The following is a 15,340-nucleotide window of genomic DNA, read 5'->3' as shown; positions in this document are numbered from 1 at the left end:
TCCTGGCTCCCTGGAAAACAGAGGGAAATGCCTCATTGCCTGGTGATGGAGTGAGTCAGAGAGTGCTGGGGCTGGAAAACCACACCTGCAACATGGGGACACCTGGCAAAGGGAAGGGCAGTGTTCCAGGGATTGTGCCATGGAGGAGAGGATAGCACAAGGACCCCGGGTCAAACCTTGGCAAGTGTAAAAATCTGCCCATAGCATCACGTTGCAAGTTTTACACAGCTTTGAGAGAGTCTCTTTCAGGAACAAGGCTTGGTCCAGAGCACGCTGGACCTCCAGTGTGGTCTGTTGTTAGAATTGCATTTGGGAGCCTCTGGTGACTACACAGGTTTGGGCTGCATCAGGGAATGGCATTTTGCAGCTGCTTAGGAAAGAGCACAGTCCAGCCAAAATATTCCTTCTTTAAATGTAGCGTAGGGGAAGTGAAACAGAAAAACTGGATTTGCCCAAATTGTCCATTCCTGCCAGCAAGCAATGTGTGTCTCTGCAAAAGGTTGCTGGAAGTCTTAGTGCCTACAATCCTACAGTTAAGAAGAAAGGATTTCTTAATACCAGTAAATTCTCCCATAGTCTGCTTTCCTGTTGTCTGAACAATGGAGACCGGGAGGAGGAGTAGAAAGTGTGTTCAAGTAGTCCAAGTACTCCCATTTTATTTCTGCCCTGAATCAGTTCCACTTCTGCACGCTTTTCCCGAATGTCTGTGGTTCCCCTTTCGTGGGTGCAATGCCGAAGGACCTGAGGCAAAGGAGCAGGTCCCCAGCCAAAGGCAGCAGTCAGTGATGCCCTGACTGAGCAGGCACCTCCCTGCACAGACTCGGAGGGGCAATGCTGTACAAGGTGAAGCTGCTGCTCCTGGCAGCGAAGAAGTTTTGGCTTGCTGAGGGCTGTGAGGCGTGGCTGGGTCTCAGGGAGGGTGGGAGCACCTCCAGTGGGGAAAAAGCACTGCCTGCCATGCTTAGAGTGCTCCTTGTTTATGGGCAGAAGTGCGAAGGAGGAACGATGACTGCAAAGCACAAACAGAAGTCACCTCCTGTGCCGCAGAGCTACAGCCTAGAAGCTCCATAAAAATGTGACCGGGGCTTAAACAGTGTCTTTTATTCATGTGGCATTTCTCTGGGTAGTATAACAAAACAAAATCTGTGAGACTCGCAGTATTGCATGATTTCTTTGCTTAGGCTTTGGAGCTTTTAAGGTTTTTTATTAGCTGGAGATGTTTTCTTTAAAAAATCCATGCAGCTAGCAAAGAGGGAGAGGTGGTGAAATGTTTTTGAACTCCTCTATTTGCACAATAATAGCAGATCCAGCACAGGGATGCTGTGTCTCCTTGCTAGATAAATTCCCAACTGGCTTTTTCTGGTGGCTGCTGAGAGCACATTCACTCAGGGAAATAGGAGGTGGACTGTGTGGTTAAAATGATAATGGAGTTTACACAGCTATCACTAGCTCACTGGAGGTGGCACGGAATTCCTACTGTGCTCCCACCCAGCCCGGCAGCATTTTGCAACAAAAATTCTTCCAACAAAAGCCAGGCATGCTTGAGGAAGGTGGCTTTTCGGGGAACAGTTTGATACTGCACACTAATAGTAGTAATGATGCAATATTCTTAATTCTCAGGACAGCAAATAGTGGAGAGCAGGCCTTATGCTGGGGACCAAAATCCTTGAGCTAAAATGGAACACGGCTTTTCAGATGTTCAACAGTGTCAACTGTTTTCAGTAGCCCTACATGGAAAAATGGCATTTTAAAGCAATAACTAGGAGGCAGTCAAAACAAACAAAACCCACGTAATTCACAAAAATGTCTTAAATTAAATCTGTGTAGCTGGCTAAGGGGAGAGTATTCTTAAAAGTTACCTAGATCAAGCTTTTGTGTTTGTATGCTGTCAAAGCCAAGGATTTAAACCTGGTTGTCACTGCTAATCTCACTAGAACAAAGCAGCAGCAGTAGCTATTCATACCTAATGTACTGGTATGTTTCCCCCCAGTAATGTTTTTTTCATTTTACAAATTAATTGTTGGGAATAGCTTGGGTGAGTGACAGGGTTTTGTTTTCTTGAGAATAAAAATCAAATGTTAGCTCTCTTTTCTCTCCTTGTCCTTCTGTATGTGTGAACAACCTGCAAATCAACAGAAGTCTCTGCTTTCGAGTAAGAATAAACAGTTTAAAGGAACTGGCTGTGATGCTCCTGTTTGTTTTTGACTTGGTGATAATGGCACTGTAAATCACTATCAGCATTTTAACATCTTCTGTGGAAATTCCAGAGGCATTTAATTTGCTCCTTGGTATAGAAAAGCTGCTCCTGCTGAGCATAATGTGCTGAATATAATCCTTACTCAATTACTAGAAGCACATCATAAAAACTGTTGAAACTTGCTGAGGGAACTGTAACACACCCAATCCATTGATTTACTTCCTTGTCTTGTACATTTAACTGTTTTCACAATTGCAGGTGCAGTTTGAGAAGGGGACTGGGTTACAATTATTTGTAATTTTACATATTTATGTATTTTTAAAGCCGCTTTTTGTCCTCTTTCTTTCTGCAATGTGTTCCATAAATATTAGCACAGTGGAGTGCAATTGTAGTCTCCTACAGTTGCAAAACCCCTAAGAATTACTGAAGTGTTGCTTTAATGAAAATGATCCTTTTCTACTTTAGAGTTGATGTGCTTTGTTAGAGAAACCCTAGAAATGCACACAGGCACATGAAGTAAGTGACATTTTGTAATGGAGGATTCCTCATCCTTACTTTAAAATTTGGCTTTAAAATCTGTTTTTGGCTGTTTAGGTATATTCCTACAGCACAGTCTCTGGTCTGAGGCTAGTGATCTGATGCTGAAAGGATAATTTCTAATGTGAAAAGGTACCTGCTGTGTATAAAGGCCAGGACTTCAGTAGGATAGCGAGGATTTGGGATGGGCCAAAGAGGACAGCAAGCACTGGACAGGAAAACAGCTGAGAAAAACTAAAGCTTGGGGGCAGCAGGACACATCAAGAACTCTTTCTGTAAAAGGAAGCAATCTGCCTTAAAAGGTGATGTTGTCAAAAACATTCCATTTTACTAATGAGAGAGTTGAAATTTCAGCTCCGCACCCACTGTATTTTGGGAACACTGGCAATGATTCCTCCTAAACAGCACGTGACAAAGAGACTTAAGAGAGTGTTTAGAAAATCTAAACCTTTCTGGGGAAACTGTCCAAATCCTTCAGCCTGGAAGCAAAGAACAAATGAAATCTCTTTTCCCTGAGAATTGCTGGTCCTGCCTTTTTGTACAGAACCAACTAAACTGTGTTTGCCTCAGCTGGGGAGGTGAGCCATATGGGACAGAGTACTTGACATGTGAAAGTCAAAATGTTGCTTTCTTTCTGCTCAGTTGCTGTTTGGCCTTCTCAGCTTGCCTTGAGGAGTGGAAAGATTATGTTTATTTCTTAGTAGTCTCTGTTCAGTGTCCCACAGTTCTCTCTTAAATATCTGGTATTAGCAAGTGCTGGAAATGTGATGCAGACTAAATGGAACATGTATTGATATATGCAATGGCCTTAGTGGTTTTTTTGGGGGCTTTTTTTTTTTTTTTGGTGGTGTGGTTTGGCCTCTTGGGGCCCCTTCTGATCTCTAAATCCATTCTTTGGGTTAAATACACTCTCTTCATTTTACCCTTGTACAGACTATGGAGTTCTGGTATCTGGGGATTTCCTGCAGATGGAAAGGAAGCCACGAATTTTGAAGTTGTTGAAATACTCAGAAGCTCAAATCTCTACAGCTATTCCAGACAGCCTTTGAAACACTAAAGCAAGTTTTATTACAGAGATTAGTTTATGTTACACTCATTTATTAAAACCTAAGGACATCTTTATAAAAACTACTGTATATAAAGACGAGAGCAGTGCAATAGCAGTGTAAAACACATTTTTGGTTTACTTGGCAATCACTTTAGAAAGACAACATGATTCATAATATGAAGTCAGAGAATGCTGCAAAAAATAGGACAGGATTAGACCAGAAACTAGATTAGCAAATCACTGGACACTGGCACGTATTGATTTCAAACATCAAGTGTTATGTAAACAGTATTATCATCAATGTATCAATAAACAGAAATCACTGCAACCCTAGAATTTCTAGTTAGCTTAATTAGCCTAAAATAGTCTGCTGACCATCAAAATAGACTATTGTACTGTATATATATTATCTTCTTAGTAATGTACTACTTTTGTAAAAGGAGGACTAGAAGAAATGCCTGTCTTACAGAAGAGAACTTTTGAGGCAGAGAAATGGTGTTTCTTCCCAGCCAGTGGTTGAGGTTTTGTTTTTGTTGCTTTACTTTTCATACACAATTACAGGCGGTGGAATAGAACTGACTTTAAAAATCATTTTGACATGTTAACTTCACCGCTTCTTCAAGTGGACAGTCCTCATACAGAAATTACAGCTGTAGTAAAACTATAAAAAACAGGTGTCTAAAATAGCTGCTACAGTATGCTGAATTATACATTAAGAGGCCAGATTATTTTCACTCTGTTTTTGTAAAATCCATAACCAGGCACGAAAGATGGTTAAATTACAACACCAAGTCCTGCACAAGCTTTATAACTTATCTTTTTATGTCCTACGCTATACACAGCAATTACTAAGAAGTTGGACACAGTTCTCAGTGAAACAGAAGAGAGAAAATTATTTGGATAGGGGAAGAGGCTTCTGGAGCAGGAAGGTCACTAATAGCCACTGAGATAGAGAGCTACCATTGTCACATAGGGGTATAATGTGTGCATTTTTGTAAATGTTAATTTCAGATCCCTTTTTTTTCCAAACATATAAAGGTGGACACAGAGGAAAATACAATTATTTTAATCCAGATAATTTCTATTAGAGAAGGATTGCATTTGAACAAGTCTCTCTGCAGAAATAACTGAAACATTCATTGCAGTTTACCTGGTCCACCGTAATTCTGATCAAGTAAATGCAGGAGGATATCAGAGCACAGCTACAGAGTGCTCTGTACAGCTGAAGTGTTCAGGTGGTTGTTTGTGTGGCCAGTGCTCTTCTCCAGTGCCCCAACACCAAGGAAGAGGGACTGATAGAAATGGTGGCAGGGAAATACGTAGTGCATTATTTCCCTTTAATTTAAGGCCCAACTAGCACTATTCAGGATCTTTTATTCTGCTAAAGTAGAGAGACTATCAGGTGATTTTAACAACACAATTGATGAAAAATTGTTCACCAGCTACGACATGGATTTATCCACAAATTAACTGGTAGGCAAAATCAGAATTTCAGCCAGAGAGTATCTACCTTATATTAACTGTCTCTCTATAGAGAATAAAGGAAAACAAACAAATAAAAAGCACATCCATTACAAGGTATATGTGTACTAGAAGTAAAGCATAAAACTGCTCATTAATAACGCACAATTCCCAAAGGGAAAAAAACCCCTTACAAAATACAGTAAGTCACACAAACCAGTATCTAATACAAATTCCTTTATGAACACAAGCTTTTTCCAAAGCTCTCTGTGGCAGTCATCACCTCACAATGAAAGTAGGTGCTGGGAGAAGGTAAAAGGACCAAGCAGTTACTGCAGAGGGCCACACTGGTCACTGTAGATACTTTTTTGGGTGTCTGCAGGGGGTTATGGATCTTGGAGCCAATGAGGAAGTGTGGAGGAGGCATGATGCTGGCATGGATGGCATCACCTCCAGCTACTCAGTTTCTTTTGCTTTTCGTGGAGAGTTCTTAAGGTGTAACACAGGTGTAACACCCCAGGTGCCCTGTGGCAGCTCCCTTAGGTCTCTACAAGCTGGGGGGGTGTGCAGGAACTTCTGTGATGAGTGAGAGTGGGCCAGGCTTCAAGCTTTCCCTGGACAGGATGGAGTTTAATGCCTGCAGGGTGGCACTCCCACCTGTGAATTTGTCCTTTGAGGCACTGCTTGCCTTTACTCAGTGATACCTGGCATATTTAATTGTTGGTTTACAGAGAAAAAGGGCATGTGCATGTTGGTATCCTACTCAGATTGGGCTTTATTTGAAGACTGGGCTTCCACTCCTGTGGTTTCCAGCCTTGTTGGGTCCTCCAACACTGTTTATTGATGGTTTTAGTCACATCCCATCCTGAACTCCAGAAGCTGCAAACTAAAACCACTGAGAAGATTGTCCCCTGAGTTCAACAGAAGACTAAAATTCATTCAGCCAAAGAGGTACTAAAGGAACATTTGATTATCCATTAACAAGGTGTTCCTTATGTTGTGGTTATATAGTAAAACGTGTGGTTATTTGAAAGTTAGTGAGATTTGAACAAAAATCTGGACAAAATATTATACATGAAGGATTAAGTTGGCATTATCATGGCTTTGTGTTATGATTTCCACATGAACTCCTCTGTTCACTTGTCATTGCCAGGTTCTCCATGCAAATATCTTAAGTAACTGAATTTCATGGTATTTGTTCATGTAATTGATACCGCATCATTTTAAAATAACCCTGCCCTGTGGAAAGTTAAGTCAACCTATTACAAGCCAGTGATCAAGTGCTCCACATAATTCTGTGGTAGAGTCATTGCCTTTCTGGCTTACAAATGGATTCTGAGACTTGTGTAGGGTAAACTCTGCAGCCAGTCAGTGGCTGAGGAAATTGAGCTATTGCCTTGTAAAGCAGGGGAACAGTGGTATGATTGCTTTTGAAATATATATTTTGTTGGGTTTTTTTCTGTTTCTCTTTCAGCTTCAGGGAATATGGGGGTGGAATGGTGTTGCATCCTAAAAAGTTGCCCTCTTCAAGAACCTGAATTTAAGATGGGCTCAGATGTCTTAGCAGAATCATTGCAAATAATCTAAAAATGTGTATTATGGTTGAAGTGCTTGCTACCCTGCAGTCTGACTCAATGAAAGGGCTCTGCTTACCTCTGCAATGCATGGGACAATACTGTTAACAGTGATATGGATTGCCAGCATCTACTCTATTGTGACAGAATGTTCACCAGAGAACTTTGGAAAAACTCACATTCAGGATTCTGATACTTAGGCTGAGATTAGGCTCAAATGGCAATTGATGGATGGGGAGGTGAAGAAAAGTTATCTACCAAAGGTTTGTCTTGTGGTAATTTTCCACCTTTGTGTGGATTTGCCAGAGCAACTTAATTTTCTTCCTAATGAGCATTTTCTCAAATATGATGCTTCCTTTCAGAGATAATGGTGTCAGTCTAGAATTAAAATATTGCTTACAGACTTCTTTCTCCTGGAGACTCTTTCTCTATCATTTGCCTGTAGAAGTTGATTGAATGCTGTCTGTCTTCAGGTGACTTTCTCAATCTTCCTCTTGTAGTCTTTCTCTCTCCTGCTTATCTGTAATTTTTTCAGCTCTTGTAATTTAGTTGATTTTCTTGAAAGCTGCTCCTTGAAGTCTGGTCTTACCTCTCCCATCTTGAGGCACATCAATATAATTTTCTGGAAGACAAAGCACAAATGGTTTCCATAATGCTTCAGGAGAACCCAACACCAAAGTATTTCCTGTAAAGAAAAGCTTGTAGTATTCTCAGCTGCAGTTTTAATTAGTGGAGGCAAGAAAGGGGAAGGAAAAGCACAAGGAAGAAAGAGGAGGTGTTAAGAGGCCTCTACCTTCCCTTGTTAGTTCTGTTTGGTCTGGTATGACTTAGTGTGCTATGGATGGCTGCATTCTCCTTCTCTTTTTTGATTCTGCACAGCCAGAGTGGGAGGCTAAGCTTGTTTCTCCCTGTTCATATTAAGCTGGTCCTGGCTGCTTACTCTGACATTATTCCTTTCCTATGATGAGAAAATGTGCTTCTATTTCCACACATATACCTGTGTAAAAATACATTTATGTACTTTCCTCACAGAAGTGTTGTAAGTATTACTAAGCTTTTTGCTTGCAGTGCCTACTGGATATTACAGCTGCTTTAAATCTGCTGCTTTAAATCTTATGCAGAGTGTGGAACTAGGTGTGGGATCCATCCATAGACAACTAAGGCAAGGTGCAGGGGACTGGGCTGAAGGTTCAGCTAGGGAATGTTTTGAGGCAGACTAAGATCACAAATCATAGTAGCAAATTAAAGAAATACATCTGTTTGCTCAAGTAGATAACAAGTGCAAGATGCTGTGCAGTGCAAGGCTGGGTATGCAGCCACCTGAGCCATAGCACAACAGTGTTACCTTAATTCAGATTGAGACATTTTTCACAGTACTGTCAGCCGGGGAGGACCTCCAGGCAGAAATATGAGATTTTCTAACAACTCTGAGAGTTTAAGCTTTCACCAAAACTCAGACACATGAGACCTGCCAAGGTTTGACAGCTAATTCCTTTCCAATAATCAAATAGCCTACACAGCTTTATTCATGTTAGAAATAATAATAATAATAATAATAATAATAATAATAATAAAGTTTTATTTTGTCACTGTCCTTTTTTGATACTTGTAGAAATCCATATTAACACAATATGCAAACCCGCCTTGTAAGGTCTGCACTCAGATGAAGTTTAAAATGAGTTGTTCATATTTAGAAGAGAGTCTCAGGAGACTTATCTATAACTAATTAAAAAAACACAGGGGAGAGAGAAACTGAAGACTATGAGTGCATATCATGGCTTGCAGGCACCTCTGTCCTTCACAGCACCTCCACTTGTTTCTTCTCACTCTTTTGTAGATTGCCACTTGTGCTTCCTCTCTTGTGAAATGCTTTCCTAATCAGCTATCTGCATAATTTAAGTCACTAGATTGTTTGACAGGATGCAGTTTCTTTTATTTGTCTATCTTTGCTTTTAAATAAATGTTTAGTGATGAAGTAGACAGAGCAGGCATTTGTGTGTCCCAGGACAGAGTGCAATTTTAGACGTGTCTGACCTATCAGCCAGTTACTCTTTTCCTCTACCTGAGTGTCCCGAACTTGCTGCTGGCCAGGTCCTTATTCAGGTTAATGTAAAATCAAGAGTGTCACCAACGTGGTGTAAAGTGAGAGTTACTGGAGCTCCTGGACCCAAAGACCATAGCAAAGTTCATGAATATTTGTCTGCAGCACAGAAGCTAAAACATTGCTCCTGTGAGTAGCCTGGATTTCCTGCCAATTCCTCTCATCTGTCTGAATTCAGCAATGGGAGAATGAATGGGAAGATGTGGACAGCAGAGCCGGCAATGCACAGACCCCACTCAGCTCTGGAAACCTCTTACAGCAAGTAGGAAGAATTCACCCTGCATTTTTCAAGCTGGATGAGTCTGGGCCAAATCCACAGCTTCTCCCTGATACCAAACCCTGACAGGACAGTTGCTAGGCTAAGAGGTCCTCTTCCCCTACCAAAAAAAAACCACAAACATGAAGTGGGGAGTGTGGTAGATTGACTTATTGATTGATGGAGGCTGGACCAGTAAGGTTGAGAGGTACTGCTTCAGATCATATTGCAATAGCAGGAACCCACAAAAATACTTGCATTTTCCTAAGAAAGATGAATGCTAATTTCCATGGGCAAGAGTGTTATATTCCAGTCTCCCAAAACAGCATGCTTGGCAACAGAAACACTGTATTTGTCATTTCTGGTCACTTCTACAGGGTTTTAATGCACTTAGAGCTGAAACCTGTGCTCTGGAGCTAGCTCAGGTTGCTCCTTTTCCCTGGCAGAGGTTATTGTACAGCACCCCAGGTTGCCACTGCTGCTCTACCTGGCTGCTCAATGAACAGCACCCACCCAAGGCAGGGGGGAACTTCAGATCAGATACTGGGAAGAAATCCTTTACCATGAGAGTGGTGAGGTCCTGGCACAGGTTTCCCAGAGAAGCTGTGGCTGCCCCATCCCTGGAAGTGTCCAAGGCCAGGCTGGATGGGGCTCTGAGCAACCTGGGATAGTGGAAGGTGTCCCTGCCCATGACAGGGGGTGGAACTGGATAAGCTCTAAGGTCCCTTCCAACCCAAATCATTCTGTGATTTTCACTGCCTGACAAGGCAGCAGCCAACTAAAAGATTGCCTCCTCCTTGACAGCAATAATTGCTTGGTGGCTCAGTTCTGCTGGAACGAAACGCCATCCATTAGTAAGGAAGGAATGATTCAGAGCCTCTGGAGGCAAGTTTTTCCAGAGTTTTCTGCCATTTTTCTAACAAATGAGGTGAACAGTTGCCAAATTCACCATTACAAGGCCTCTGGTTAAGTTGGTGTTGACATAAAAGCACTGTCCATCACCACATTCCCTCCAGGGCTCAGATACACCCTGGATCCAGGACTTACACAACTTGGGGCTCACAGCTCACACGAAAGAAACCAGAGTCTGCAACTGTTCAGGTTTGGCTCTGACTAAAAATGGCATTACACTGATCTGAGCAGGCCTGCTGTGATCTGCATCTGTTGAGGTTCTGCTGCAATGCCTTCCAGTCTGGCCAGTGGGACTGGGAGAAAAGCTTTTGCTCTCCCTGGTCACAGGCAGAGCTGGGATGCCAGGCTAACAAACAGCTTTCTGCAGTAAGAAGCCATTGGTGACTTGTTACAACAAATAGGAATGTGCCCTCCTTCCCCAGAAATGGAAGGACAAAGCACAATGCACAAGACTTCGTAAAAGCCTCACCAGACTGAAAGGAAGGAGATGAGAAATTAATTGCTGGACAAACACTAAATGAAAAGCCATTCAGTTGTCTAAATGTATTTCAAACGAGAAAGAAATAGAATATAATCTAATCCCTCTGCCTGTGGAGTCTTCCAAAGAGCAGGGAAATAATTTTCATAGTTTGGCATCTGTAGACTGCTATGGCTATGTTATACAGAACATGTAACATTTTTAAATTTATTTTATTTTATTTTATTTTATTTTTGAGAACATTAAAATAGCTGAATGATTCAGGTTTTCCCAATGCAGAGGAAACTTCAACAACAACAAAAATTTGCTTCAGGTTGGCTCAGTACCGAAGAGACTGAATGTTCAGGGTTTTTTGAATTGACAAGGAGCAACTCAGCATTAAGCAGTGGCCCTGGATGCTGCCATCTTGCCATAATGCAGCATTGGATTTGCCTCTATGTTCATCCCCAGGCTGAATTAGCTCCCTTTTGATGGATCACAAATTCTCCTCTGGTCTACCTGTGAAATGCATCCCTGCATGAGGTTCACATGAGAAGAGGAACTTAAGTGGTGGCAAATCAATTTTTGTCACAGCTACTGTGTCAAATGACCACCATTACTGATAGCCACTGCTAATATTTCTAAATAATAGCTGGCTCAGGGAAGACAGACAGCTGGTGCTTAAGAGTTTAAACAAAAGTCAGGCACTGGAAATGTTCAACTTGAAAAACAGACTGACATTTCAAGTCAAGTGCTGTTCCTATCGTAGCTGACAATTCTGCAAAAATGGAGAGAAATGTCAAAATGTATTTGAAAGCAAATACCTCAGGATGGTGTTAAGGTTTAAGTGGAATAAATGTGCAATACATGCCCGATTCAGCAGAGTTAAACAATGCTGCTTTGCAGGTGGGAAGAAAGCACTTGTATTATTTAAATTCCCCTTGCATTATGCTTACAGCAGTGTATTTGCTCACATTTCAACGAGCTAACGTCAGCACAGTGTCTGCGAGGTGAGACCCAAGGTGTGAATGTCACCTGTCAGGCTGTTCTCCATTCCACCGAGGAAATGCAGGTGGGAAACAGGCAGTGCTTACTTCCACGGCTCTTTCACAGCTGAATGGCTTGTCTGTGTAATGGGAGCTAATCAGCACCTAAGGGTACGATGTGTTAAAAAGGTGATTGCTGTCAGCTGCCTCAGACATTGCAGCTTTAACTGTTTACAAGGGTTTACTAGAAAGGCTGGCTAGAAAAAATCAACTTGTGAAGCAGCCCAATTTTGAAGAGGTTTCCATCTGAATAGCTTGTTATGAGTGCTGGTAAGTCTGCTTTTTAAATTGCTCACAACGTTTAAGAATCTCACCTCTTGCAGACCAGTTTAAGCTTGTGCAACTCCCATAAGGGCTCGGGGGATACAACCCGAACTGCACATCTCAACACATCACTTCTGAGAGCCGCTCCCTGGTTCTGGAGGAACTTCAGACGCTTTGGGAAGTTCTGTGTTGCCAAGGGACAGGCTGGCTTGGGCAGCGAGAGCTGCTGGCAGATGTCAGGCAGGAACCTGCTGGCCAGGTCGTCCTGCAGAGGAAGGTTGGTGGGTCAGGGGAGGTGCAGGGCTGCTCTCTGTGTCAGAGGGACAGACAAGAACTTGAAAGATTTAAACTCCACTGAGGCTTATTTTCCAGATAAATCTGAAACCCATTCCAAGACCTTCTAATTAACAACAGCAGTGTACCCCCACTGGTGCGCACTCACCCACGAGATTGGGTTATCACACCAGTGGAGGGGCTTTGTTTGCCTCTTTAAATTACATTTAAACTTGATTTGTTGCTAATATTGAGTTCAGAGATGGTTTTCAGAGGAATGCTTTGCCTGTAGGATGTGTTTGGGCTTCACACTGGTAAGCTCACTGGTTTGGACTTGTGTCTAGGGCATTGATGTGATCTGGAAGCCAGAGAGTTGGGAAACAAATTGCAACCAGTCAGGAACTGGTTTTGATCAGCCTGGTTTTGGTACAGCACTATGGTCACACTACAAAAGATCTGGTTGCTGTTTTGGGAAGTGAGGCTTAGGATCTGCCTGGATCCGAGGTCAGTCCTACAAATGGATGCAGGAGGAGATCTGGCACTTGGAGTGAGCCTGGAGAGCTGCTGAAGGCAAGGACTGCCTTCCCCCAGCTCCTTCCCCTGAGGGACCAGCAGCTGGCTCAACTTTTGTTATTAATATGGCTGCCTGGCCAACAGACCTAAGCTAAGAGGGAAAACTGGTTTCCTGTAGAGTCTCTGGAATATCTGTAATTGTACAAATTAAATACATCTTTTGTCCCATCAGCAGGGTTGGGTGGGAGAGGAATGAAACCACACAGGATACAGTTTTCTCTATTTCTCCATATTTTACAATGTTCACTTGCAAAGAGCAGTGATGTGAAACCAGTTGGGTTGCTAACATAAACAAACATTACTTACTGTAAATCATGGTTTCTGAAGTAATCCTATGCTCCTGAAAATCAAGTATTTTTCGCTTAGTAGCAGTGTTTTTCATTTGGTAGTTCCTGAATTAGTTGATACTCCTGAACACTATTCTGGAAAGTAAAAACATCCAGGAGAATTTCTGAGGTTTGTTTTTATTTTAAATGGAAATATGAAGCATAGGAAGTTTGATTTACAAGACTTGAATGGAGGAACAGATGAATGTTTGAGGACATAAACTGAAAGATGATCACTGAAAAGCTGTGCTTTTCCTCACTGAAGAGCTGCACTCTGACTTTTCATGATCTGAAATGTTTTCTTCCTTCTCTTAAGGTTATTTCAGAAGAGTACTCAAAACCCCCCAGGCCTTCCAAAGTGTCTTAAAAGTGCAGATGGCCAATTACAAGTAAAACTGAAAATTAGTTGGACTTTATTTATGAAAGCCTCTTATCACTACCAGGCTGCCTGAATCAGATGTGTCATGTGAGGCTGAAATTCATCTGGTTGATTGCTGATGAATTTTCCTGCTAATAAGTGTCAATCCTTAAACAGTTGATACACCTGAACCTAAATTTCTTTGTATAATTCACAAAAAACCCCCAACCCTGGTTTTGCTATGTAAACAGTTTGAGCTCCTTTCAAGTTTTTCAAGACCCCAAGGCATCATAATGCCAAGCTGAAAGTGGGTATCATGTGAGGAATTCTAGACTTGTTATTCCACTTGAGGCTATGCTCATTTTCACATATTATTCATAAAATTGCAGTGACCAAATAGTTTTAATTGCACTCCTGTCATAAAGGAAGATATTTAGAAACAGAGGAACTATTGCTAGAGGCAGGAGAGTATTTTGGGTTTTTTTTTTTGTCTGCTTCTTTAAGGTCCAAGTGTATTGCTTTGGAAAAGAGATGTATTACTGTGTGAAGTGTAATTTAATGGCATAGGTACTCCAAGTGGGTTTCATTCCACCTAACTGCAGACATTAGAATGGTAAGATGGGTTCATTTCTAGAGAGCTGTCTCGGGGTCCTTTGTTGCCAACACAAAGCAATTCTGCAGAGCTACTCTATTCTTCCTCAGACAGGCTCCAAAAGACACTGATAGTGCAGGAACCTCAGAGTCCCAAGCCTACCTTAGGAAATCAGAAGCCCCACTGGCCCCAAAAACTGAATCATAAAAATGTACTGCACTAATACAATTTTTTCTTGACACGATCTTCACTCTCATAGCGCCACGTGCAAATAGACAATTCTCCATGTAAATACATGCAACTCTGTTTTACAATCCAGTACCACTAAGTGGAAGGGTTTCTGTGGTCTCCATGTTCTGGTTAGAAAACTTCTTCCCTCAAGTTTATTCACAACCAGATTTGATGAACATGTATAACAGACCCATTACATCCTAAAAGATTCTGATGGAAAACCCAAGGCCAGTAGGTATTTCCTCAAACACAGCTACCTCTGGAAAGAGAGGCAGATTCTTACCCTACAACTGCATGTGCAGTCCTAGATTTTTTCTCCCCCCCCATCTCACAAACTCAGTGTCAGGAAAGGTGAATCCTTGAGGCTCATGACATGCTGAGAGATGCTGCATGTTCCTGTGGGTGGGTAATAGATGGGCACTCTCTGGAGCAGGGCTTGATCCTTAATTTGATCTTGATTTGATTGGTACCGCTGTAAAAGCTCTTTAAAAAAAAATAATCTGTGAACTTGAATTATTTCTGCATCAGTGGTAAGGACTGAGCTATCTCTGGTTTCAGCTCATCCCAATTTCCCAAAAGCTGGTGTCACCAGCTTTCAAAATCTGTTCCTAGAGAGTGGCTCTGACATACCTCAGACACTCAAATATTCTCTATGTGTGCAGAGCTCTTACACAGCGGTGCCAAACCATTCATCTTAGAACCAGGAGAGCACAGTGGGAATACAGAAGGCTTTACTGCGTGCTCTTCTGTGTGAAAATTCAGGTACATGATAGGAGAATAAAGCCTCCTTTTGTGATGACTGACAATTTGAAATTAACAGATCATCTAGAAACTGAAAGTGAGATTAAAAAAAAAAAGGCAGTAAAACTTGGCATGTGATTTATGATCTAGCTTATTAGGACACTGCCTTTCCCTGCTTACACAGTCTCCTAATGCACCAAAAATACTGACAAGGATTTTTAAAAACCCACAAACATCAAAACTTTGGTTTAAGTATTGCTTGCTTCAGAAAGAAGAGCACTTACAGAGCAGTCTGGTAGCTTTTAATTTTTAAAATCAATTTATTTATAAATGAAGGACAATTTCAAAGACTGTATGTGCAAGCTATACTCAGTATAGCTCAGAGTATCTTCA

This window comes from Cinclus cinclus, chromosome 4, assembly GCF_963662255.1.
Source record: "Cinclus cinclus chromosome 4, bCinCin1.1, whole genome shotgun sequence".
Lineage (NCBI taxonomy): Eukaryota > Metazoa > Chordata > Aves > Passeriformes > Cinclidae > Cinclus > Cinclus cinclus.
The sequence above is the reverse complement of the archived record's forward strand: the minus strand, read 5'-3'. Positions refer to the sequence as shown.